The sequence below is a fragment of the Chiloscyllium plagiosum genome, unplaced genomic scaffold (genome assembly GCF_037043375.1).
Source record: "Chiloscyllium plagiosum isolate Xiang-an unplaced genomic scaffold, Cpla_swu_hap1 HiC_scaffold_14, whole genome shotgun sequence".
Taxonomy (NCBI): Eukaryota; Metazoa; Chordata; class Chondrichthyes; order Orectolobiformes; family Hemiscylliidae; genus Chiloscyllium; species Chiloscyllium plagiosum.
In genome coordinates, this window is record NW_028270152.1 from 37,917,597 (window position 1) to 37,943,749 (window position 26,153).

At 42.8% G+C, this 26,153-nt stretch overlaps 1 protein-coding gene across 10 annotated transcripts in view; it reads right to left on the reverse strand.

The window, feature by feature from the left end:
- Positions 1–26,153, reverse strand: part of erc2 (ELKS/RAB6-interacting/CAST family member 2) — an 846,554-nt gene that overhangs the window by 629,394 nt on the left and 191,007 nt on the right. The gene's annotated exons all lie outside the window — the stretch shown is intronic.

The following is a 26,153-nucleotide window of genomic DNA, read 5'->3' on the forward strand; positions in this document are numbered from 1 at the left end:
ATGCTGTACATCTCTATGACCCTATGACTCTATGACAGATTGTCGGTTATCATCATTCTAAGTAACTTGACACACTCCACCTTCTCAACCTCAGTTCTGCTGTGTAGATGGGGGCATGTTTTCATCCTTTCGTTCTGAAGTCAATGATCGGTTCGTTAGTTTCGCTGATGTTGAGAGAGAGTTGGTGACATTGCAGCAGGTCACCAAGCCCTCTAACTCCCTTCTGTATTTTGACTTGTCGTTGTTAGATATTCAACCAACTTTTTTTTGGTGGGGGCAGGGGGAGGGGATGTATTGACAGTGAACTTGTAATGGTGCTTGTTTAGAATTTGGCAACGCAGTCGTGGGTGTACGGGGACTACAGTATGGTGTTGAGGATGCATCCTTGGGGGGTTCCGGAATTGAGAATTATTGTGGAGGAGATGCAGTTACCTACCTTCACTGATTGCAATCTATGGATCAGAAAGCTGAGGATCCAGTTGCAGAGGGCGGAGCTGAGACCCAGGTATCAGAGACTAGTCTAGAGGGGATAATGGTGTTGAAGGTGGAACTGTAGTCAGTAAGCACTAACTCTAAGCCATGCAGGAGAAAGGTCACTGGAACGTAACACTCCACAAGTACTGCCAGGTTTGCAGAGTTTCTCCAGCAATTTCTCTTCTTGTTTCAGAATAGACATGTTAATTAGTAAGCTAGTTGAGCACATCAAGCAGAAAGGCACAGAATGCATTACAGCATTAGATGGACTATAGAATGGAAGCTAGTATGGAGGATAAAACACTAGCCAACAGCCTGTTTGTGTGCTGTAAATTTTATGTGATTCTATGTAACTATAAACCTTATGCATTCAATAAAACTTACAGAAACAGAAATACTTTTATTCCAACGAACACAAGAATAAATGAAGTGACAACCTTTTGAAGATCAAGAACAGCCATTACAATAAAATGGTATCTGCAATAAACATTCAAAGGAAATCAATTGGAACGTATATATAATTTTTGTAACCAGTTTGTAATAGTTGATAAATGGGGAAAATAAGCATGCTGTAATTTTAAAGGGGTCAAAGCATTCTATAATAATGTTGTGCAACAAACTCCATTCAAAACAACAATGTACCTAATGAGAAGTTCCAGAGACTGATGCCTTGTATCACCTTTTATGTGTTAGCTCATCTGTTTTAAATTTAAGGAAATACATCTGTGAAAGTGCTCGAGAAACATTCTCACTACAGCGGCTTTCACAGCACATTTTCCCAGCAACTCTTGGCATGGATGTGCAACAAGAATTGTTCCTGGATGTTCCACGGAGCGAGGTCACCACAGAACTCCACAGTATGTTAATTACCCCTGTAAGTGGAGGATCACAAGGCAGCTACAAACATTCCAGACTGGGCTTCCTTAATGGGTTTTCTGAGTGGACTTAAAGCTGCAATGGAAAGGGCATCATTTAAGAACCAGTTTTATCAATTCAAAGCCAACATTCAAATAACATGAGCTGAACACAATGAGTCACTGCTAATGTTGTGCTGGTTTAAGAGCACTCTCTTCATTCTGATTTTTTAAATATAATTGTCTAGCTTAATTTTCAGATCAAAGTTCCACAAATACAAGTTAAGCCATTGCTATTGGTGGGCGGCACGGTGGCACAGTGGTTAGCACTGCTGCCTCACAGCGCCAGAGACCCGGGTTCAATTCCCGCCTCAGGCGACTCTCTGTGTGGAGTTTGCACATTCTCCCGTATCTGCGTGAGTTTCCTCCGGGTGCTCCGGTTTCCTCCCACAATCCAAAAATGTGCAGTTTAGGTGAATTGACCATGCTAAATTGTCTGTAGTGTTAGGTGAAGAGGTAAATGTAGGAGTATGGGTCTGGGTGGTATACGCTTCGGCGGGTCGGTGTGGACTTGTTGGGCCGAAGGGCCTGTTTCCACACTGTAAGTAATCTAATCTAATCTAATCTATTTTAATAACTCACTGCAATCGTGGATTCAAAACAAAAGGTTCTGCACTTCAAGTATTAGGATTAATTATATGAAAATAATGCAAGTTTATGGAACCACTTCTTTTTGTATAAAAGTAAAGAAATTCTCAAGTTATCTTCTGGTTATCAATGATTTTGCCCACCAAGTTGGAAACTTCTACTGAGATCCATCAGCAATCTAAACCTGTGGTGGATTAACTGTTCAGTCATTGTCATCAGAAGAAAGTTCTGAATTACTTTAAACAAATACATACAATAAAAGTCAGTTGTTCTCTTTACTCTTCCCCAATACACACACAATGAATAACTAAGAGGGGGCAGAAAACAAGTTGTACCCAGGGCTCCAGCATTGCTATACCTAAACCACCAACTGGAAGATAAACAGTAATTCACATTCAACTCCTTTTCCGAAGGTAACTTGCCAGGTCTTCATTCTACAATAGAACATTACTGAAAAATCAAAGCACTAAGCGCTGGAGAAATTCAGCAGGTCTGACAGCATCTTTGCAGAGAAAAAACATTAATGTTGAATCAGTCACACTTTTCTCTCTCCACAGATGGCAGACATAGTCACAGGCGAGGTGCCAGAAGACTGGAGATTGACTAACATGGTGCCACTATTTAAGAAAGGTGGTAAGGAAAAGCCAGGGAACTATAGACCGGTGAACAAACTGAAAATGATATCACCACAAACCCCAGGAGAAAGATATAAATAGAAAGCAGGAGACAATAGCTTCGTTTCACTTGGAGGTCGCCACTGATGATGTTACCTAGCCAGGTAATGAAACGTCTGGATATCAAACCTACAGCTCAGCGAGCAAACCTACACCCGAGACTGGTGAGTATGACATCAGTGGTGAGCAAGTTGCTGGAGGGAATCCTGAGGGACAGGATTTATATGTATTTGGAAAGGCAAGGACTGATTAGGAATAGTCAGCATGGCTTTGTGCATGGGAGGTCATGTCTCACAAATTTGATTGAAATTTTTGAAGAAGTAACAAAGAAGATTCATGAGGGCAGAGCGGTAGATGTGATCTATATGGACTTTAGTAAGGCATTCGACAAAGTTCCCTATGGGAGACTGGTTAGCAAGGTTAGATCTCACGGAATACAGCTCGAAGGTATAGGACAGTGGGTGGTGGTGGAGGGTTGCTTTTCAGACTGGAGGCCTGTGACCAGTGGTGCACCTTGGGTCCACTGCCTTTTGTCATTATATACATGATTTGGATGTGAACATCGGAGATATAGTTAGTAAGTTTGCAGATGACATCAAAATTGGTGACGTGGTGGACAGCAAAGAAGGTTATCTTTGATTACAATGGGATCTTGATCAGATGGGCCAATGGGCTGAGCAGTGGCAGATGGAGTTTCATTTAGATAAATGTGAGGTGCTCCATTTTGAAAAAGGAAATCAGAGTATGACTTATACACTTAATGGTAAAGTCCTGGTAGTGTCACTGAACAAAGAGACCTTGGAGTGGAGGTTCATAGTTCTGTGAAAGTAGAGTCACAGGTAAACAGGATAGTGAAGAAAGGATTTAGGATGCGTTCCTTTATTGGTCAGAGTGTTGACTATAGGAGTCGGATGTCTTGTTGTGGCTGTACAGGACATTGGTTCGGCCACTTTTGGAATATTGTGTGCAATTCTGGTCTCCCTCCTATAGGAAGGGTGTTGTGAAACATGAAAGGGTTCAGAAAAGATTTACAAGGATGTTGCCAGGGTTGGAGGATTTGAGCTGCAGGGAGAGGCTGAATAGGCTAGGTTTTTTTCCCCTGGTGCGTCAGAGGCTGAGGAGTGACCTTATAGAGGTTTATAAAATCATGAGGGACATGGATAAGATAAATAAACAAAGCTTTTTCCCTGGGGTGGGAGAGTCCACAACTAGAGCGCATAGGTTTAGGGTGTGAGGGGAAAGATATAAAAGGGTCCTAAGGGGCAACATTTTCACAGAGGGTGGTGCATGTATGGAATGAGCTGCCAGAGGAAGTGGTGGAGGCTGATACAATTACAACAATTTAAAAAGCATCTGGAAGGATAGATGAATAGGAAGGGTTTAAGAGGGATATGGGCCAAGTGCTCAAATGGGAATGAATTAGGTTAGAATATCTGGGCTGCATGGACAGGTTGGACTGAAGGGTCTGTTTCCATGCTGCACATTTCTAATGACTATGACCTGCTGAGGTTCTCCAGTACTTTGTCTTTATTTCAGATTTTCAGCATCTGCAATGTTTTGCTTTTATCACAGATAAGCATTCAGGTATTCTCAGGAGACACAGGAGCTTTTTTGTAACATTATAGCATTCATGATTCTGGTCAATTAGTTAATAATTACAATCAGGTTTGGGGGACAGAAACCAGAAAGAAACCCATAAGCAATCTTAGATGGCCCTGGCAATCTGGACAAGCACATCTGGAGGAGGCACCAGCGGTTTGATCAGCTTGAGCACTGGGTAGAATCACAACAGTGCATCAGTGAGGCTGAGTGTTACTGAGTAGCATGTTTTTCAATGTAGTTACCCCACAGCTTCAGGAAATGCAATCAGAGTGATCATCATAGGAAGGGTGGCAGGCAAGTAGACAGTGAGGAAAGCTCCCGAGTACACCTCCCTCAAGAACAGGTTGTGTGGACTAGAAAGTGTCCAAAGTGACAGTGTCTCTGGTGAGTGCAGCCAGAGCCCTGCTGCACAAGTGAGGAGCAGAAAGAAATGGAAAGCAATAGTGGTAGCAGATTCAGCAGTGAGGGGTACACTGGCAGGTGGTTCTGCTGCTGCAGATAGGACTCCAGGGTGGTGTGCTGTCGTCCTGGGGCCTGGATGTCACTGAATGGCTGCAGCATTCTGAACAGGAAGGGCAAACAGTCAGACATTATGTTTCACACTGAGGCAATGATATAGGTAGAAGGGGGAAATATGGTCTTGGAACAAACGTTTACACAGCTGGATAGCACGTTGAAAAGCATCTCAAAAAGTGCAATCCCTGGTTTACTCTGGGTACCGCACACAAGTGAGCACAGGAACAGGCGGATAGAACAGATGAATGTGTGGTTGAAGAGTTGGAGCAGGAGGGAAGGTTTCAATTTCCTGGATCACTGGGTTTGTTTTCTGGCAAAGGTGTGCCTGCACAATGGGCCAGATGGGACCAACATCCTTATGGGGCGGTCTGTTCACGTGGTTGGTGGGCGTTGAAGCCAATTTGGCCAGGGGGAGGAATACAGAGTGGAGATATTATAGGGGTGACATATACAGCATATAGAAGAGGAACCAAGTCAGTCTGGAAGTGCTATATTTAGTCAAGTTAAGACACGAGGGAGCGGGGCAATGCTGGATGACATTTATTCTAATGGAAAGAGTCTTGCGAGTAAGGCAGTTGAGTTGTGGCTTTGGGTTAACACATGGGGATATGATATCATTGCTATCACAAAGATATGGTTGTGGGAGGAACAGGACTGGCAGTTCAATATTCTGGGGCAGAGAATCTTTGGGCTAGGTGGGAGGGGTGAAAAAGGACGTGGTGTCACAATATTGATCAAGGAGTCAACTACTGCATTAAGGAGGAATGTATCTTAAAAGGTTTCTCACACGATGCCACATGAGTAGAACTTAAAAACACAAAAAAGAGTCAATACCTTTGCTGGTCAGTCAGGGAAAAATGAAAGACAGATACTTTGGCAGATCTCAGAAGTACGAAAATAATAGGGTTATAACAGTAGGAGATTTCAACTTGCCCTATATTAACAAAAAGTGTGAAAAGGTTTAGAGAGAGTGGAATTCTTAAACTGTATCTAGGAGACAGTTTTAAACCAGCAGTTCGGTCTTATTTAGGAAAAAAGGTCACTTCCTAAAGCAAGCCAAGTGGTAGTCGTGGCAGTAGGAGTACATTTAAGTCACTATGGAGAAGGAGAAAGTTAGACTGGAAATAAAGGTTCTAGATTGGGAGAAGGCTGATTTTAATAAATTAAGACCTGACCAAAGGGATCTGGCGTGGGAGCAAATACTTGTGGGAAAATCCACAGAGCAGCAGCAGATATACAGAAGAGTAATGGAAAGTGTGTAAGGCAACACTACAGTGAAGGGTGGGACCAGCAAGTCTAGAGAACCCTGGATGTCAAAGGATGCACAGGATTGGAGTAAAAAAAAAAGTTTATGGTAAATACGGATGGCTCAGAACAGCTGATACCGCACAGCATAGAAACTGGCATAGGAACTTAAAATAAGAAGAGGAGAGCCAAGAGGGGATGTAAAAAGGCACTGACTGGTAACATTAAGAAAAATCAAACAGCATTTTCTATGTATATTAGGGACAACAGAATAATTGTGGCAGAGCAGGGACCACGAGAGTTCAAAGTTGCAATCTTGTCTGCAGCCAGAAGACATAACTGATTTTAAAGTAATCTGCATCTCATTGTAAGATGGACGCTATAAGTAGTGAGATCAGAGATGGGAACTGTGATATACTTGAACAGAGCACGATTAATGGTTTTAGCAAGCGTGAAAGTGGATAAATTCACAGGCCCAGATGACAAATCTTCGGAAACAGTTTGAGGGGATTTGAAGAAAATCATTTTTCACCAAACAGGTTCTGGTTATATGAAAATCACTGCCTGAAACGGTGCCATCTGTTTAAGAGCTATTTAGATGAACACTTGAAGGATATGGATATGGGCAAAGTTTTAGAAAATGGGATTACAATATATGGATGTTTGATGATTATTGCACACCTGATTGGTCAAAGGGTTTTTTTCTGTGCTGTAAAAACTATATAAGACCATAAAACATAGGAGCAGAAATTAGGCCATCCAGCCCAACCAGTCTGCACTGCCATTCAGACACGGCTGATAGGTTTCGCTTCTTCCTCATAACTCTCAATTCCCTTGATATCTAGATCAGCCTTAAATATACACAATGATCTGGCCAACCCAGCCTTCCGTGGCAATGAATTCCATAGATTCATCACTCTCTGGCTGAAGACATTTCTCCTTATGTCTGTTCTAAAAGGTCTTCCCGTTACTCTAAGACTATACCCTCGGGTCCTAGTCTCTCCTACCAATGGAAGCATCCTCCCAAGGTCTACTATGTCCAGGCCAGTTAGTATTCAGTATGTTTCAATTAGATCCCCACCCCACCCATCCTTCTAAACTCCATCAATTATAGACCCAGAGGCTTCAAACATTTCTTATACGTTAAGCTTTTCATTCCTGGGACCATTCTCGTGAACCTCCTCTGAACACCCTCCAGAGCCAGTACATCTGTCCTGAGATATTGGGCCCCAAAACTGTACACAATACTCCAAATGTGCTCTAATTAGAGCCTCGTAGAGCTACAGAAGTACATCCCTGCTTTTATATTCAAGTCCTCTCAAATTAAATGCCATCATTGCATTTGCATTTCTAACTATTGACTTAACCCGAGAGAATACTGGACTAGAACTCCCAAGCCTCTTTGCACTTCAGATTTCTGAATTTTCTACCCACTTAGAAAGTAGTCCATGCCTCTATTCTTCCTAGCAAAGTACATGACCGCACACGTTCCCACATTTTACTCCATCTGCCACTTCATTGCCCACTCTCCTAACCTGTCCAAATCTTCTGCAGCCTCCCTGCCTCCTCAATGCTACCTGGCCCTCTATACATCTTTGTATCGTCTGCAAACTTAGCCAGAACATCCTCAGTTTCTTCATCTAGTTAGTTAAGCATAAAGTGAAAAGTTGTGGTCCCAACACTGAGCCTTGAGGAACATCACTTGTTGCACAATTATTCAGTTGTTCTCGGTGATGGCTACCATATCAGCTCTGCTTCCTCACACTCGAATGTTTGGGATATGACTCGTGTCTTCCACCATGAAGACTGACGTGAAGTATTTATTCAGTTCCTCAGCTATTCCCTTGTTCCTCACTACTATCTTTCCAGTGTCATTTTCCAGCAGCCCAATATCCACTTTGTCTCTCTTTTGCCCTTTATATATCTAAAGAAACTCTTACAGTCTTCCTTTACATTACCAGCTAGCTCACTCATATTTTTTTTTCTTGTTGCCCTCTGTTGGTCTTTGTAAGCTTCCCAATCCTGATTTTCCACTGCCCTTCACCATATATAACTCAAAGAGGCTGGTAAGAGTACTGCATCATGCAGAAAAATATTTTCACTTTAGACTTCCATAATTTCTGTCAACTTTTAATTTAATAGTGGTTTCCTTGATCATGTAAGATGATAGTGTACATTTCAAATATACCAGTATTGCTGACTATCAACACATCAAGAAGCCAACCTAAACATTTCAAATAAGATTCATCTGCATGGCTGACTTTTGTTTTTATCACATGGAGCATTAAAGAAAGTCTTACTGATGTAGGAATTACATCTCTTCATCAAGAAACTGCAGTGTCACATCCCTGCTGTCTTTCAGCAGAGAGATGGAATGACAACAGTCCCAATTCTCTCCCAAAAACAAAACTAAATTCCACAAAGAGAATTATTTTTGTCGTACCAGATCCAGGGCTCTACTTGTTCAATTTCTCATCCCAAACTACCCTCAAGGAGGTGATAATGCACTGCCTTCATGAACTGCTGCAATCCAATGCACTTTCCATTCAATAATCTATGTTACTAGTGTCAGTTAGGAAAGGCAGCAACGAGCAGTTAGGTCGTTATAAACAGCAATGAGATAACTACCAGGAGCTGTTTTCTTTTAAGTGTTATTAGTTGATAAGCATTGGCTAGGACACTAGGGAGGACTTTCTTGTCCTTCGCAAATAATACCATAGAAACTTTTATATGCACTTTAGGGGCAAGACAGAGCCAAGGTCCAGCACCTGAAGTGAAATAGGAATTGTCCAACACTAGCATTCACTCGGTACTGCATTGGAGTTTCACCATACGTTTTCTGCTCAAATCCCTTGACAGGGATTTCAACCCAAAATCTTAAGAAGTCAAAGCTGGGTGAGCTACTAACTTCTGAATGCGGATGAAAGGCACAATGTTTTATTCCCTTCTACAAAAGCTCGTTTTTGAAGTATAGCATATTGTTGATCTGATTTCGTACACAAAAACCTAGCAATTAAGAAAATCCAAGGTTCGAGAAGAACTAGAAACACAAATTCAAAAAGAAAACAGTACAAACTCACTGTCTTAATATCATCATCCCCATGATTCACATTTGCGTGCTGTGCTGTGGCAAAATATTAAAATCAGACCATGTACTGACTGTTAATTGTTCAAGTGCTGACTGACTCACGGGTTCCCCACATTCAAAAATTACTAAAGCTTACTGAAAATTATTGTAGCAATTGATACAAGTCATAGAGATGTACAGCATGGAAACAGATCCTTTGGTTCAACCCATCCATGCCGACCAGATATCCCAACCCAATCTAGTCCCACCTGCCAACACCCGGCCCATATCCCTCCAAACCCTTCGTAGTCATATACCCATCCAAATGCCTCTTAAATGTTGCAATTGTACCAGCCTCCACCACTTCCTCTGGTAGCTCATTCCTTACCCGTACCACCCTCTGTGTGAAAAAGTTGCCCCTTAGGTCTCTTTTATATCTTTCCCCTCTCACCCTAAACCTCTGCCCTCTAGTTCTGGACTCCCCAACCCCAGGGAAAAGACTTTGCCTATTTACCCTATCCATGCCCCTCAATTTTGTAAACCTCTATAAGGTCACCCCTCAGCCTCCGACGCTCCAGGGTGAAGAATAATTTCTTCATGCAAAGAGATACGCAATGGTGGAATTCTCATCCACTCCACTGCACTATACATTCTCAATTGTTGAATGTATTTAAGACAGACGTCCATAAATTGGATATCTTGGGAATTAAGGAATATGGTGGTAATACAAGATGAACAAGCTGAGGTAGATCAGCAATGAGAATCTAGGTTCTAAAAGTAAATGGTCTCCTCCTGTTTCCAACATTATGCACTAAATTATATTCATATAGAACATGAACAAAGAAAAACTTCACAATGCATTTTCGTATAAAAAAGGGGTTTGAACAATTAAATGAATTGGCTGCAGACCACAAAGATATTGAAGGATATGTTGATCACATGCACAGAAAGTTGCTTGTCTTGTAAGAGACCACATATTTTCATTTTTTGGGACGGTAAATGGAAGTTGTACAGCTATATATAAAACAAGAGAGTTTTGTAACTTGAAAATCAAGTGTTGCAAATTTTTGATCTGTGCAATACAATGTTGCCTTTGAAGCAGCAAAGGGGAGAATTTGAGTTCACAGAGGCTTCAAAAAGGCAGAAGCCTAACTCTGAGGCAGGGTGTGAAAAGCTCGAAGTGTCAGCGCAAGGCAGGAAAACATCCAGAGCCTGCAAACCAAAGGCATCCAATTCTCTCTCTCTCTCTATAGGAAAAGACAGAAAACCAAGGAAGTTTAAAAGGAAGAATTCCAACATAAAAGAACTTGGTCCACCTGGTCAACTATCAGATCAAAGAATAATCACCATGCAGATAACTGCATATTATCAATGCTAAACATAAAAAAAAAGAGAACATTTAACCCCATCCTTGAAATCTGGACTCTTGTTCTTCTGAATTTTGCTTACCCTGTCAATATTCTAGTTCAACTCACAGTAATTGTGTTAATTTTTTGTCTGCTTTAATTCTTCAGTTACAACCAAGTGTTCCTTCAACTATTACAAACCACATTTTTCTGATCCTACCATACATATTTGTAGTTGATGGCAAAGTTTCTTCATGGAGTGCCGTCACTAGCGGTGTTCCGCAAGGATCTGTTTTGGGACCATTGCTGTTTGTCATTTTTATAAATGACCTGGAAGAGGGGTTAGAAGGTTGGTTGAGCAAGTTTGCGGATGATACGAAAGTCGGAGGAGTTGTTGACAGTGAGGAAGGATGTGGCAGGTTACAGCAGGATATAGAGAAGCTGCAGAGCTGGGCAGAAAGGTGGCAAATGGAATTCAATGTAGCTAAGTGTGAGGTGATTCACTTTGGGAAGAATAACAAAAAGATGGGGTACTGGGCTAATGGTCGGATACTTGGTAGTGTGGATGAGCAGAGGGATCTTGGTGTCCATGTACACAGATCTCTGAAAGTTGCCACCCAGGTAAATAGTGCGGTGAGGAAGGCATATGGCGTACTGGCTTTTATTGGTAGAGGAATTGAGTTCCGGAGTCCTGAGGTCATGATGCAGTTGTATAAGACTCTGGTGCGGCCGCATCTGGAATATTGTGTGCAGTTTTGGTCGCCATACTATAGGAAGGATGTGGAGGCACTGGAACGGGTGCAGAGGAGGTTTACCAGGATGTTGCCTGGTATGGAAGGAAGATCGTATGAGGAAAGACTGAGACACTTGGGGCTGTTTTCATTAGAGAAAAGAAGGTTTAGGGGTGACTTGATTGAGGTGTACAAGATGATTAGGGGGTTAGATAGGGTTGACAGTGTGAACCTTTTCCCGCGTATGGAGTCGGGTATTACAAGGGGGCATAGCTTTAAATTAAGGGGGGGTAGATATAGGACTGAAGTTAGGGGTAGGTTCTTCACTCAGCGAGTCGTAAGTTCATGGAATGCCCTGCCAGCAGCAGTGGTGGACTCTCCCTCTTTATGGGCATTTAAGCGGGCATTGGATAGGCATATGGAGGATAGTGGGTTAGTATAGGTTAGGTGGGCTTGGATCGGCGCAACATCGAGGGCCAAAGGGCCTGTACTGCGCTGTATTCTTCTGTTCTGTTCTGTTCTATATTAAAATCAATATCAATTGATACTAATGCAGTTGCTTCATTACCTCAGTGAGAAAATCTTTTATGCAAAAAATGATATTCAAGTATAAGCACAAGAAGACATGATTATTTTTAAAATGACAAACACCCATGGTTCCCAAACCATTTGGGGTGCACACCACTGCTCATTTACAAATATTCTGCATATTCCTACAGGCAGTTTCTTTTTTCAAATTATCCTTCAATGATAACGTTTCCCAAATGGTTATAATTACAGTTTACAGGTCCATGTGTCTCTCATAATGGTTTTACTTTCCACAAAGCTTCCTCTCTTGCCAGCAACACTCCTTCTACCCACTCACTCAATACTTCCGAAACCTCAGACCTACACTTGTACCTTCGTTAAACATATTCAGTGAGGCCAAGTGCCCTGATTCCAGAGTTAAGTAGTTGCTTCTCCCACTCAGACAACTCGCACATCCCTGCTGTGTCACAGAGAAAGAGAGATAGCACAAGATATCAACACAAGAAAGCATACAATATGAGAACACAAGGTGAGTACAACACAGAGAGAAAGAAGTGAGAGAGGGAGATAGAAAGAAGCGAGAGAGGGAGACGAAAAAGAAAATGAGACTGGTGCCGGGGGTTTAGACAGAGATGGATTTGTGAGGGGTAGGGGGGAGGGAATGGAAGGGAAGGGAAGGTAGAGAGATAGAGAAATCATATGTGTCATGTCACAAAAGGCAAAGGGAATAGCAATACTATCGACGAGATAGATGCCAAGTAGATGTTAATCCTTACTTCAAACTTCCAGCAATCAACAAATTAGTCAAACAGATGAAATACTAGTTCGTGTAACTTGAAAGAGTCCCTGTAACACAAATTATTCATCTTGAATTAATCCAGTTTGCTCAGAATGCTTCAAGGTTCCCACTGGCACCACAGCTCTCTGGGCAACCTCATGAATACAATGCTTATTGTCATCACCGCATGCATATATACAGCTGGCAGACTTCCAGATCCACTGCACGGAAGGAAACCTCAACTGGAACCAGTTAGGAACATCTTAACCTCGGGTTCCAAAGGTAGCTCATCAGGATCCCATCCACAGCATCAAAAACCACTGAAAAAAAGTCTACTTCAAATATTCCCAACCATCATTCAGAACCTGATAGACTAATCAAGCAACAGTTTATGAAGTTTCATATTGAATATTTATATGATACTTTTATATAAAGTATGACAGAACTACAAATTAATAGAGTTTCAAACCCACTGCATCAATAGTTCAAAGCAAAAAAAAACACTATGGACCCTACATTGTTGGTTTTGTAAACTTCATGGACATGAAAGCACAAACAAGGTAAGAATTCTCTAGCATGCTAGCCTGATGTATGTATTTTGAAGAAAACTGTTGTTACTGAAATTTTAAATGTTTTCCAACAAGGCAGTTATCATCTTTTCTATACCATACAATATGCATTCAGCTACCATAAAATATTATTGTGTTTTACTACCTTATAACACACAAAAAGTAACTATGTAGTGTTTATCTACAATTATGGTCAATTTATATACAAGTTCTTGCAAGTCCGCAAGCTAACAGATCCACGTAATGCTTACCAAGATTCCATTGATATTACGGACAAGTCAGTACTGTCATTAAGCTGACAATCCAACAAAGACAAACCATAGGCTGCTTTGTGGCTGGGAAACTTAACCCTCAGATGGAAGATGCTCCTGTCCATTAACAGCTTATCATTGCTCATCGGGATAAGATCATCCAATGCCCCCTCATTTACTTCATTAAAGTGTCAAGATATGCTACAAAGATCCAAAGTGTAACAGACAGAAACTATATACTGAAAGGTTTATGAACATCCAGTCTCTGAAGCCACAGTAAACTCAGGGTAAAACAAAACTGCTTTGTCCTGCACTTCTGTGGCTGACCTTTTGGCTCAAAGGTTACCTGAAGTGTCCATAACCCCACTGATACCATAAACGTAACTCCTGCCTCATTGAGCCCTTAAAGGATGAAATAATTACTTTACTCATCTGCTACATCCAGCACTCAACACAATGATTAATGTTTCAGCAGGTATTTTAACGACTTGACTTGAAATATTCTGCTCAGGGGAACTCTTTTAGAGTATACACATCATGCCATAAACAATACAAATAATTGACTCTAACATTTCCCACTGTAAAAGAACACAACTAGACAATTTAACATTTCGAAAAAAAAATTCCAAACTGAAGACAGAATGATCAGGAAAAAGAAAGTAACAATTGATTAAAGTCTGATTTTGAGGCTTTGGAGAAACAAGAAATGGGACCCTCACACCATCCTGATTGCTGAGGAACTGCACATCCACGGTGAAGAGGCAACAGCCAGTGCCAGCAAACTGGAAAGCACCAGAAAAATGGAGGACATAAATGGAAAGGGAGATTGGAAGTTATGGTGGAGAGAGACAGAGAGAGGGAATAGACGCAGAGACGGAGAGAAAATCTCAAAATCCTTACAGTGTGGAAAAAAGCCATTCAGTCCATCAAGTCCACACTAACCCTCTGAAGAGTATCCCACCCCTATAACTCTGTATTCTCCATGGCATATCCACCTAGCCTGCACATCCCTGGACACTCTGGGCAAGTTAGCATGGCCAATCCACCTAACCTGCACATCTTTGGACAGTGGAAGGAAACCAAAGAATCCAGAGGAAACCCAAGCAGACATGGGGAGATTGTGGGTCGAGATTGTGGTGCTGGAAAAGCACAGTAGGTCAGACAGCATCTGAGGAATGAAGAAGTGCTTATGCCAGAAATGTTGATTCTTCTGCTCCTCAGATGCTGCCTAACCGGCTGTGCATTTCCAGCACAACACTCTCGGCTCTGATCTCCAGCAACTGCAGTCCTCATTTTCTCCATGGGGAGAACATGCAAACTCCATACAGACGATCAGTCGAGGGTGGAATCAAACCTGGGTTCCTGGTGCAGTGAGGCAGCAGTGCTAACCACTAAGCCACCGTGTGCTCTCCCAAGGAGACAAAAAAAAAGGGTTGAGGAGAAAGAGTCCACAAGAAATGGCAGAATTAGGCCACTTGGCCCATCGGGTCTGCTCCACCATTCGATCCTGGCTGATAAGTTTCTCAATCCATTCTCCTGTTTTCTCCCTGTAACCCTTGATTCCCTTACTAATCAAGAACCTGTAGTTATCATAAGTACTCTCAGTGACTTGGCCTCCAAAGCCTTCTGCAAAGGTTCACCACCCTCTGGCTGAAGAAACGCCTCCTCATCTCAGTTCTAAAGGGTCATCCTTTCATTGAGGCTGTGCCCTCGGGTCCTAGTCTATGCTGCTAGTGCAAACATTTTCAGGGGAGAGGAAGAGACGTGATCATGAAAACTATTGGTTCATGTTTGATGGTGGGGGTCATGTTCCAGAAAACAATAGCACTGCCCTTATCGGTAGGTTGATAACAAGTCAGGGCTGGATCTGACAGCATGAAGAGCAGCAAGTTCACTGGAAGACAGATTAGAATGGGTGAGGAGGGCAGAAAAATGAAGGTGACCAACGGTCACATTGAAAAAGTTCTGCTCCTCTCTCCAACAGGATTTCCATTTGAATCTTTCTTCTTGTTCAACTTGCACCCATTCTTCAGCTGGGATTGCTCTGCAGCATTTACACATCAGCAAAAAGTTCAATTAGCCGCGCAAATATGATTTAAGTTCTGTCCCAACTTTGGCCAATTTGACCTCTTCTCTGCAGAAATAACACTGAGGAAGCAGAGAAAAACACAAATATCCGCAAGTGAGAGGACATAACCAGCAGAAAAAATAAGCAGCCAAAGCTCTGTACTCAGGTACTAAGGAGACGCGGAGAAATTCGAATGGAGGTCTTGAAAATTCCGAAAAGGTTCATTAGGGTCTACACAGAGAAACTGTTTCCACATGAATGAAATATAGCTCTCAATATGCCACATGGAATTGATGAAGTGTGTCTTCACAAGGTAAATGGCAAAATACATACAAAAGGCCACCAGTACAACAGACTGGGAAGAAGCAAGTAGAGTGTGAGGGTCCTTTCTGGACGTGAAAGGTATACAGCAGTTTGGTCCAAGTAGAACCTATAGCTTTGAAGCAGACTATGTAATTCGAGGTAACTTCATCCAAAAAAGACCTTCAATACTTTCAACATTGAATGTGGCTTTTGTTCAGACTACAAATTGAAATGTGGGTGTGTTAATTTCCCCTCATAAGCAGCATTAAATTTTGTGGTACTCTTAAAACTGAAAAGATTCACTGCCTCTCTTAACCGCAGGATTGAATTATAGATATCAGCTCAGTGGAGTGTACATGCACAGTGAACCAACAGGCCACCCACAGAGCACTTCTTCCTCTCCCTCCACAGAGTCGAGACTTACACTATCACATGTCTGGGCTCCTGGCTAAAGTGACAAGGCTGTTGGTTGTATCGAACCTGAGAGATGTCCTAGACACTTATTTACGGGCCTTTTTAAGTCAGACCCATGGCAGCACTCATTTCTGTTTACAGTGAAACCAAGGCATGAACCTCTGTTAGCTCATAAGCTTCTACTTTTCCTGTGTGCCATAGTTACTGAGGCCCTTATTTTCAACTTCGATCTGAATTAGTTCAATTAGTAGAATGCTACAAACAAAAGTACAGTTCCATTTTGTCATCCACTGGGCGTTTCTTTTGTTCCTCCCCTGCAGTTGTTCCTGTAACTTCTGATTTTTGTGATCCTTCAGAGGAGGAAGATAAGAACTAGTACAAAAATTAAAACTGTGTTTGCATACATCACATCTCTGTGCCCAAAAGTGTTTTGTAACAAATGAATACAATGGACATTCAAGTTGCAACAGAAATATCTAATTTCAACAAAGTACAACCAAATACACTGTAGTAATTGTCCAAGTATCCTTAAATTCTGGAAAAGTTCCAGAGGATTGGAAAACTGACAATGAAACACCTTTATTTAGAAAGGGAAACAGATTAAAAAAAAACTATAAATCAATTAAATTATGATTAGATTAGATTAGATTACCTACAGGCCCTTCGGCCCAACAAGTCCACACCGACCCTCCGAAGAGTAACCCACCCAGACCCATTTCCCTCTGACTAATGCACCTAACAACTATGGGAAATTTAGCATGGCCAATTCACCTGACTTGCACATCTTTGGACTGTGAGAGGAAACCGGAGCACCCGGAGGAAACCCACACAGACACAGGAGAATGTGCAAACTCCACACAGACAATCGTCCGAGGCTGGAATCAACCATGGGACCCTGGTGCTGTGAGGCAGCAGTGCTAACCACTGAGCGACTGGCCTGTTATTGGGAAAACGTTAGAGACAGTTATGAAGGACTGTAATAGAGAACATGTAGAAATATGCAACATACTGAGCAAGCAGAATCAGCAGGACTTCAGGAAAGAGAAACTATGCTTGACAAATTTACTAGAATTCTTCAGGGAATTACAATCAGGAGAGATAAAGATGAAGGATTGAAATGTGATATAGTTTAAATTTTCAGCAGATATTTAATAAAGGTACCACATAGATCTTAGGCTAATTAATAAGATAAGATCGTATGAGATTGAAGATAATATATTAAAACGGATAAAGGATTGGCTAATTAATAGAAAACAAAGTTGAGATATGGGGGCCATTTTCAGGATAGTAACCTGCAATGAGTGGAATGCCTCAGGGATCAGTGCTAGGGCCACAGTTATTTACAATATATATTCATGACTTGGATGAGGGGCGTGAATATACTACAGCCAAGTTTGTGGATGACAAAATAAACAGGTAGGAAGTGGTGAGGATGACTCAAAGGCTCTACAAAGGGATATAGGCAGGTTAGGCAAGTGGGCAAAAAAATGGCAGATGGAATATAATGTAGGAAAATGTGAAGTTGTGCACTTGGACAGGAAGACTGGAGGAAGTGAATATTACTTAAATGGAGAAAGAATGCAGAAAGATACTGAACAAAAGGATTTGGAGCCCTTATCCATGGATTATATAAAAAAACTAGCATCCAAGTTCAGCAGGTAATAGGAAGGCAAATAAATATTGGCCTTTATTTCAAAGGCCTTTATATCAGTAGCAAAACTATACATGCCACCAGTCAAACCACAGCTGGAACACTGAACAGTTTTGAGTCTCTTATCGAAGCAAATGCTTTGGAGTCAGTCCCAACGATGTACACTACATCCCAGTTATGGAGGGACTCTCTCATGAGGATGGGTTGAGTTGGTTGATCCTATACTCATTGGAATGCAGAAAGGTGAGAGACAGCCTTATTACGTATCCACCTCAGCTGATAAACACATTTGTTTAGCATTTCCTCAGAAAATCAGCTACTCTGATAATGCATCATGCCCACAGTATTCAATGAATTGTCAGCTTGGATTACTTGTGGAGACCTTTTTGAAAGGTTCAAATCCACAATCCAGAAAATCTGCCAAGCTGGCAACAAAGGTGAACATTTACTCTGGCATCCCTGAGTGTGAAGATTCTTGATGGATCGACCTGTACAATGGTCAGTAACAGGGTATTTCATCATGGGAGTATAACAATTCTGCATGACATTAAATGCTTCAGACAATTTTGCTACCACTGAGTCAGCAGGTTTTACACTCGAGCCACACTCCAGAGATTTAGGTACATGTTAGAATCATAGAATCCCTCCAGTGTGGAGACAAGCCATTCAGCTCATTGATTTCACACCAACCCTCCAAAGAGCATCAGACATAGAGCCACTCCCCCTACCCTATCCCTGTAACCCTGCATTCCCCAGACCTAATCCACCTAGCCTGCACATCCCTGAACTTTATGGGCAATGTAGCACGGCCAATGCACTCAACCTGCACATCTTTGGACTATGGGAGGAAACCCACACAGACACAGGTAGAATGTGCAAACTTCACACAAGCAGTTGCCAGAGGATGGAACTGAACCCGGGTTCTGGTGTTGTGAGGCAATAGTGCCAACCACTGAGCTGCTGGCGTTCTAGGTCAATATTCCAGTAGAGTACTGAAGGATCAATGCCCCCCCTCAATTTCAGACTTCATTAGAACAATTGGCAATAAAGCACATTGGAACATCGGAAAGCCATAAAAGATTTGAGGGGCACAATTATGCTTAAATGTACATATATGCCAATATCCCCTGAGTTATCATTTGCTTTCATAAATAGGATCCAATCTGTGGAAGCTTAGTCTGCAGGCAAGTAATCACCATTTAGGCATCAATTTCTGCAACAAAAAAAAGGCTACACCTTCCACATGATGAACTATGGAAGGTGGCTAGCTTGGAGTTTTTAGATTGCAAGTCTTTTAGATTAGCTGTTCAAAATCTCTATGCATCTCCAGTTCACAGCATGTCAAAGACAGCAATGCTTAAAAATGCAAGGAAGTGGCTGGCGAAAATCACCCTCACAAGCTCCCAAAACACCTGTAATCACTGGAGAATCTCCCCACATCCCCCGCGCCCCCCAAAGTCCGTTGGACAGACAGAATCCATGAGGATTGGTACTTCCAATCATGGATTCTGTCTATCTCATGCTGCTCCTGTTCCTCTAATCACAAGCTCCCTTCCCCCGTCTCCACAAAGGAATCTACTATGGTTGGTCCCAGAACCAGGCACAGGTTCGGCTACACTAATGAGAATCGCTCGTCAAAAGAAGTTGCAGAGATTACATAACAAAAGAAGAAAAGGGCACCTCCGTTACTCATGAGGCCTTGAGAAGCTGTCACTGACTCAGCCTTGCAAGGAGAGAGCCCAGTGTTGGGCAAGGGTGCACTCACAGGCCCAGTTCCTGATGGGGGTTATGCCCACTTGCTAAAACAAAGTGGCAGACTGCAAGAAGGGCTTCTTTATAACCTGGGGATAGGGATGGAAAAGAAATTGACTAAAAGTCCTAGAAATTTATGCCAAAGTCTTCTGACCAACATAAATATCTGGCCTGAGGTTTAGCATAAACAAATTAAATTTGAAATCAGGGAATGGCAGCAGATGAGATGAAACCTCAACCATCTTCCAATGTCCAAAGTATGACTCACAATCAATGGAAAATATTCCGCACATCCACCTCCAATTCTCACTGATTTCACGTTTATTAGAAGGCTGGTCATTCACACCTCATCTCTGGAATACAGTGCTTTCTCCATGTATGGACAAAGGTTGTCACGAGGTTTAAAACTGGTCCTAATACATACAGCAGCTCAACCACAAACATTTCGCAGAGGATGGAGGCTTGATGGGACAGTAATTAACCAGTTCTGATGAAGAGTCACTGGACTCAAAATGTTAGCTGCCAGACCTGCTGAGTTTCTCCAGCAATATTTGCTTTTGTTTCAGTAACTGACCAGATCGGGTGTGACTGCTTTGTGTGGACAGGGCATACAAGGGTGATTTATTGGGTACATTCCAGTATTATAGCTTTTGTCTAGGCTTGTAGCCTTTACTGTATCCACTGCATTCAGCCATTCCCCAATATTATGTGGAATTAACTGAATTAGTTAGACCTTCCTCTGTGATACTAGAGGCTTGGGAATTGTACGAGATAGTACATCAATTTGCCTTTGAGCCGAAGATGGTCCCAAACGCTTCACATTTTTAGTACCAGCATGCAGGTTCCCCATAATTGATGGGCATGTTCACAGAGCCATCACCAACACCCATATTTTAATGCATGCCAAGAGAAAGAAAAGTTCCAAAGGACTCACCTTCAGTGGTTATTAAAAAGGTTGCAGACTGCATCAATTTTGAAGAAAAGGCTATAAATGGGTGGCAAGTCAGATAAGTGACTATAATATTAAAAAGAACAGCAAAAACTTAAGAACAGAAAATTGGAGTTTGAGAGAAAGCTAGATTAGATTAGATTCCCTACAGTGTGGAAACAGGCCCTCTGGCCCAACAAGTCCACACTGACCTTCCAAAGAGTAACCCACTCAGACCCATCCCCTCGACCAATGCACCTAACACTATAGGTAATTTAGCATGACCAATTCACCTGACCCGCACATCTTTGGATTGTGGGAGGAAACCAGAGCACCCGGAGGAAACCCACGCAGATACGGGGAGAATGTGCAAACTCCACACAAACAATTGCAGGGAATCAAAGAGAGGTCCTGGAAGCTGTGAGGCAGCAGTGCTAGCCACTTAGCCATTGTGCCTACCCCATACGAGATATGTAAACAAGATATACTAAGAGTTTCCTTAGCTATTTAAAGAGCTAAGTGAGCATTATTCCTACAGAAAGTGAGTCTGAAAAATTAATTACTAGTTTACCAGATTAGTACATGTAATAAACAAACCCAGAGAATGCTGGGGAAACCTAGCAGGTCTAGCAGCATCTGTGGAGTGAAATAAAACTTTCTGAAGAGGAGTCAGACCAGGCTCAAAATGTTAACTAGTTCTCATCACAGATGCTTTCAAACCTCTTGTGTTTCTTCAGCATTCTACGTTCGTTCCAGATTTCCAGCATCTGCAGTGTTTTGTTTTGATTATAATACCTCTAATAGATAAGTTATCGTCAGAGGACAAGCTAGGCTTGTATCCACTGGCATATAGAAGAGCAAGAGGCAACTTGATTGAAACATCAGACCCTGAGGAATTTTGAGAGGTGCACCTGGCAAGGATGATCTCTCTTGTGGGAGAACCTAGAAATAGGGGTCACTGTCTTAAAATAAAGAAGTCACCCAAGTCAGAAATGAGAACAAATGTTAATGCTCAGAGTCATGAGTCTTTGAAATTCTGCTTCCACTATATTTTTCAAGAACATTATTGGAATATTTTAAGGCTGAAGTAGATAGATTCTAGATGAACAAGGGAGTGAAGATTATCACAGCAGGTAAAATGTGGAGTCAACAAATCAGCAAGGATTTTACTGAATGGCAAATCAGGCTCAAGAAGCTGAGTGGACTACATCTGTCACTAATTCCTATGTACTTCCAACAACACCCTCCAAACCTGTAACCTCCAGCACCTAGAAGGATAAGGACAGTAGCTACACAGGAATTCCCCCACTATTGAGATTTTCTCCAAGCCACACATCAGTATAATACAGAACAAAAACTCTGTCCTTTCACTGTCACTGGGTCAAAATCGCAGAAGTCCCTTCTCAAGGACAATTAGGGATAGGTTAAAAAAAAGCCACATCCTGTGAATTCTATTTTAAAAATTGTCTTCCATCATTCAGCACTGGATATTGCAGGGCACTAGAAATTTGATCTATTCTCTTTCATGTGCAACAGTCAAACATACAGTTACAGCGAGAAGTTTTTGTGGAAGTTAACAGCAGATCATAATATAAGGCTGAGCCTTTGTGTGGTTATGACTTTTGATGTGTCCCGGCTCGCAGAAGTTAGGAATCACAAAGAATGTAGTAATGAAAAAATAAACAAGATAAAGTATTGGAAATGCAATAAATGAGAAAATGGTGAAATGGATTTAATTTAAATAAACTACAATACATCAACAGGTCAACATTTCATGTGTTTTACACTTGTCCATTACAAACACCAAGCCAGCAGATAAAGGGGGCGCAGTGGTAGTCTGGCGCACTGATCTCTACACCGCTGAAGCCAGACGCCAACTCGAGGATACCTCCTCCTACCGCCCCCTCGACCATGACCCCATCCCCCCATCACCAAACTATCATCTCCCAGACCATACAGAACCTCATCACCCCGGGCGATCTCCCACACACAGCTTCCAACTTCATAGTCTGGGAACCCGCACTGCCCCGTTCTAATTCCATCGCAAGATCCACAAGCCTGACCACCCTAGCCGACCCATTGTCTCAGCATGCTCCTGCCCCTCATTTCTACCTACCTCGACACTGTCCTATCCCCCCTAGTCCAGGAACTCCCCACATACATTTGAGACACCACCCATGCCCTCCATCTCCTCCAAGACTTCCATTTCCCCAGCCCCCAACGCCTCATCTTCACCATGGATATCCAATCCCTCTACACCTCCATCCGCCAAGACCAGGGCCTCCAAGTACTCCGTTTCTTCCTCTCCCGACGTCCCCAATAGGACCCTTCAACCGACACTCTCATTCGTTTGGCCGAACTGGTCCACACCCTTAACAATTTCTCCTTCGAATCCTCCCACTTCTTCCAGACCAAAGGGTAGGCATGGGCACACGTATGGGCCCCAGCTATGCCTGTCTCTTTGTTGGCTACGTAGAACAGCCCATCTTCCATAATTACCCCGGCACCACTCCCCACCTCTTCCTCCGCTACATTGATGACTGCATTGGCGCCACCTCGTGCTCCCATGAGGAGGTTGAGTAATTCATCAACTTCACAAACACATTCCACCCTGACCTTAAATTTACCTGGACCATCCCTGACACCTCCCTCCCCTTCCTGGACCTATCTCCATTAATGACGACCAACTTGACACGGACATTTTTTTTTTACAAACCCACTGACTCCCACAACTACCTGGATTACACCTCTTCCCAACCCATCTCTTGCAAAAATGCCATCCCGTATTCCCAATTCCTCAGCCTCCACCGCATCTGCTCCCAGGAGGACCAGTTCCACCACAGAACACACCAGATGGCATCCTTCTTTAGAGACCGCAATTTCCCTTCCCACGTGGTTAAAGATGGCCTCCAACGCATCTTGTCCACATCCCATACCTCCGCCCTCAGACCCCACCCCTCCAACCGTAACAAGGACAGAACGCCCCTGGTGCTCATCTTCCACCCTATCAACCTTCGCATAAACCAAATCATCCACCGACATTTCCGCCACCTCCAAACGGACCCCACCACCAGGGATATATTTCCCTCCCCCACCCCTTTCCGCCTTCCGCAAAGACCGTTCCCTCCGTGACTACCTGGTCAGGTCCACGCCCCACAACAACCCACCCTCCCGTCCTGGCACCTTCCCCTTCCACCGCAGGAATTGCAAAACCTGCGCCCACACCTCCTCCCTCACCTCCATCCAAGGCCCCAAAGGAGCCTTCCACATCCAAAGTTTTACCTGCACATCCACCAATATCATTTATTGTATCCATGGCTCCTGATGCGGTCTCCTCTACATTGGGGAGACTGGACGCCTCCTAGCAGAGCGCTTTAGGGAACATCTCTGGGACACCCGCTCCAATCAACCACACCACCCTGCGGCCCAACATTTCAACTCCCCCTCCCACTCAGCCGAGGACAATGGAGGTCCAGGGCCTCCTTCACTGCCACTCCCTCACCACCCGATGCCTGGAGGAAGAACGCCGCATCTTCCGCCTCGGAACACTGCAACCCCAGGACATCAATGTGGACTTCACCAGTTTCTTCATTTCCCCTTCCCCACCTCACCCCGGTTCCAAACTTCCAGCTCAGCACTGTCCCTATGACCTGTCCTACCTGCCTATCTTCTTTTCCACCTCTTCACTCCACCTTCCTCTCTGACCTATCACCTTCATCCCACCCCCATCCACCCATTGTACTCTTTGTTACCTTCCCCCACCCTCCTCACTGACCTATCACCTTCATCCCTACCCCCACTCACCTATTGTACTCTATGCTACTTTCTCCCCACCCTCCTCTCATTTATCTCTCTACCCTTCTGGCACTCTGCCTGTATTCCTGAAGGGCTTTTGCCCAAAACGTCGATTTTCCTGCTCCTCGGATGCTGCCTGAACTGCTGTGCTTTTCCAGCACCACTTTAATCCAGAATCTGGTTTCCAGCATCTGCCATCATAGTGTAATTTTGTAATGGTAAAAACAATATGAAATCTATAGTCTACGATATCACTACTTTGGAGTATAGATCCCATCCCCACCCGTCACAGCCCCCTTCATTGAACTGCAGTAGTAAATGCTGTTTGTGACCCTCAAGATAATCAAAACTGTTATGTGATCACATTCTCTGGAATTCTGAATTTCAAGTATTACATTTAGTTTGTTTTCCCTTGCAGTACCAGTAGATGGCAGTCTGATAGAAGTTCCCAAATTAATCTGTACTGAGTACAGTGTCTACATCACCTGAGTACCTCAGTTCCTCATACACCTTACACTTCAAATTTCATAACCCAAAAACTTTGAACTCAAATTTTTCACAGTTGTTTAATTTTGTTTTTCCCCATTCCAATTCTTGAATTTCTTTCCCCCCTCCCCACTCTGCAAATATGTACAATTCTTCTTGCCCTGCTGCAGTTAGTTGCTTAACTAGCTGTAACATTCAGACGCTGGTTTCAAGCTTCATGTCAAGCCTTATTGCCCCAGACCATTCAGCCCACTTATGGGCAACCTGAATCGAACATGCAACACATACGTGCGGAGTTTTCTCCACAAGGCAGGAAAGAGGACAGGAACACTGCATAGTACCTGAACCCACCATACCACAGTTCCACACGCATACACACACATACCCTCAGCCCATCGAGAGCAGCAATATAACTTTCTATTGCCCAACTCCACTATATGATTGAGCCCACAGTGTATTTGACAAGATACATATTTATCACAATTCAATTGCGTGTGATTACAAAGTGTTGCTTGTTCATATCATAATGGTCATTCCAGTCATTTTATTTCTGTTTCATTTCGAACATCACATTTGCGAGGTTAACAACTGCTTTTTCTTTTGGAAAAACCTTCATGCAGTAAAACACATGACGTTTCACAGGAGTGACACTAAATGAAAATATTAAGTCATATGACCAAAAGTTTGATCAAAGAGGTAGGTTGCGTCTTGAAAAGTATTGTAAAGAATTGCTAAAGGTGTAGGGATGGGATTGCAGAGCTTTGGGCCACACAATAGGGTAGCACAGTGGCTCAGTGGTTAGCACTGCTACCTCACAGCACCAGTAATCTGTGTTCAATTCCAGCTTCAGGTGACCATCTGTGTGGAGTTTGCATATTCTCCACACACCTGCGTGGGCTCTCTCTGGGTGCTCTGGTTTCCTCCCACAGTCCACAGGTTAGGTGGATTGGCCATGGGGAATGCAGGGTTACAGGAATAGGGTAGAGTATTGGGTCTTAAGAGGGTCGGTGTAGACTTGATAGACTGAATAGCCTACTTCCACACTGTAGGAATTCTATGATTCACAATGGATGAGTAATTAAAACAGGAGATGCTCAAGAGATCAATATTACATACTGAGGTGGGGTGTTGGATGGAGGAAGTTACTGAGACTGGGAGGGGGCAATCCGTGGTAGGATTTGTAAACAGGAATAAGAATTTTTAATCAAGATATTGTTTGACCAGGATCCAGTGTCAACCAGCCAGCATATAGGTGAGAGGAATGGGACTTAAACACAAGTTAAGAATTTGGATCAATTTTGGATGACCAAGTTTCCAGGTGGTAAATCATGGTAAACCAGCTGAGGACATATTGGAGTAATTAAAACTAAAAAATAACAAGGACACAAATAACAGCAGGTGAGCTGGCATAAAGGAACAGAATCCAGCAATCTTAGGGAGGTGGAAATAGATGGTCTCAGTGATAGCCTTAAT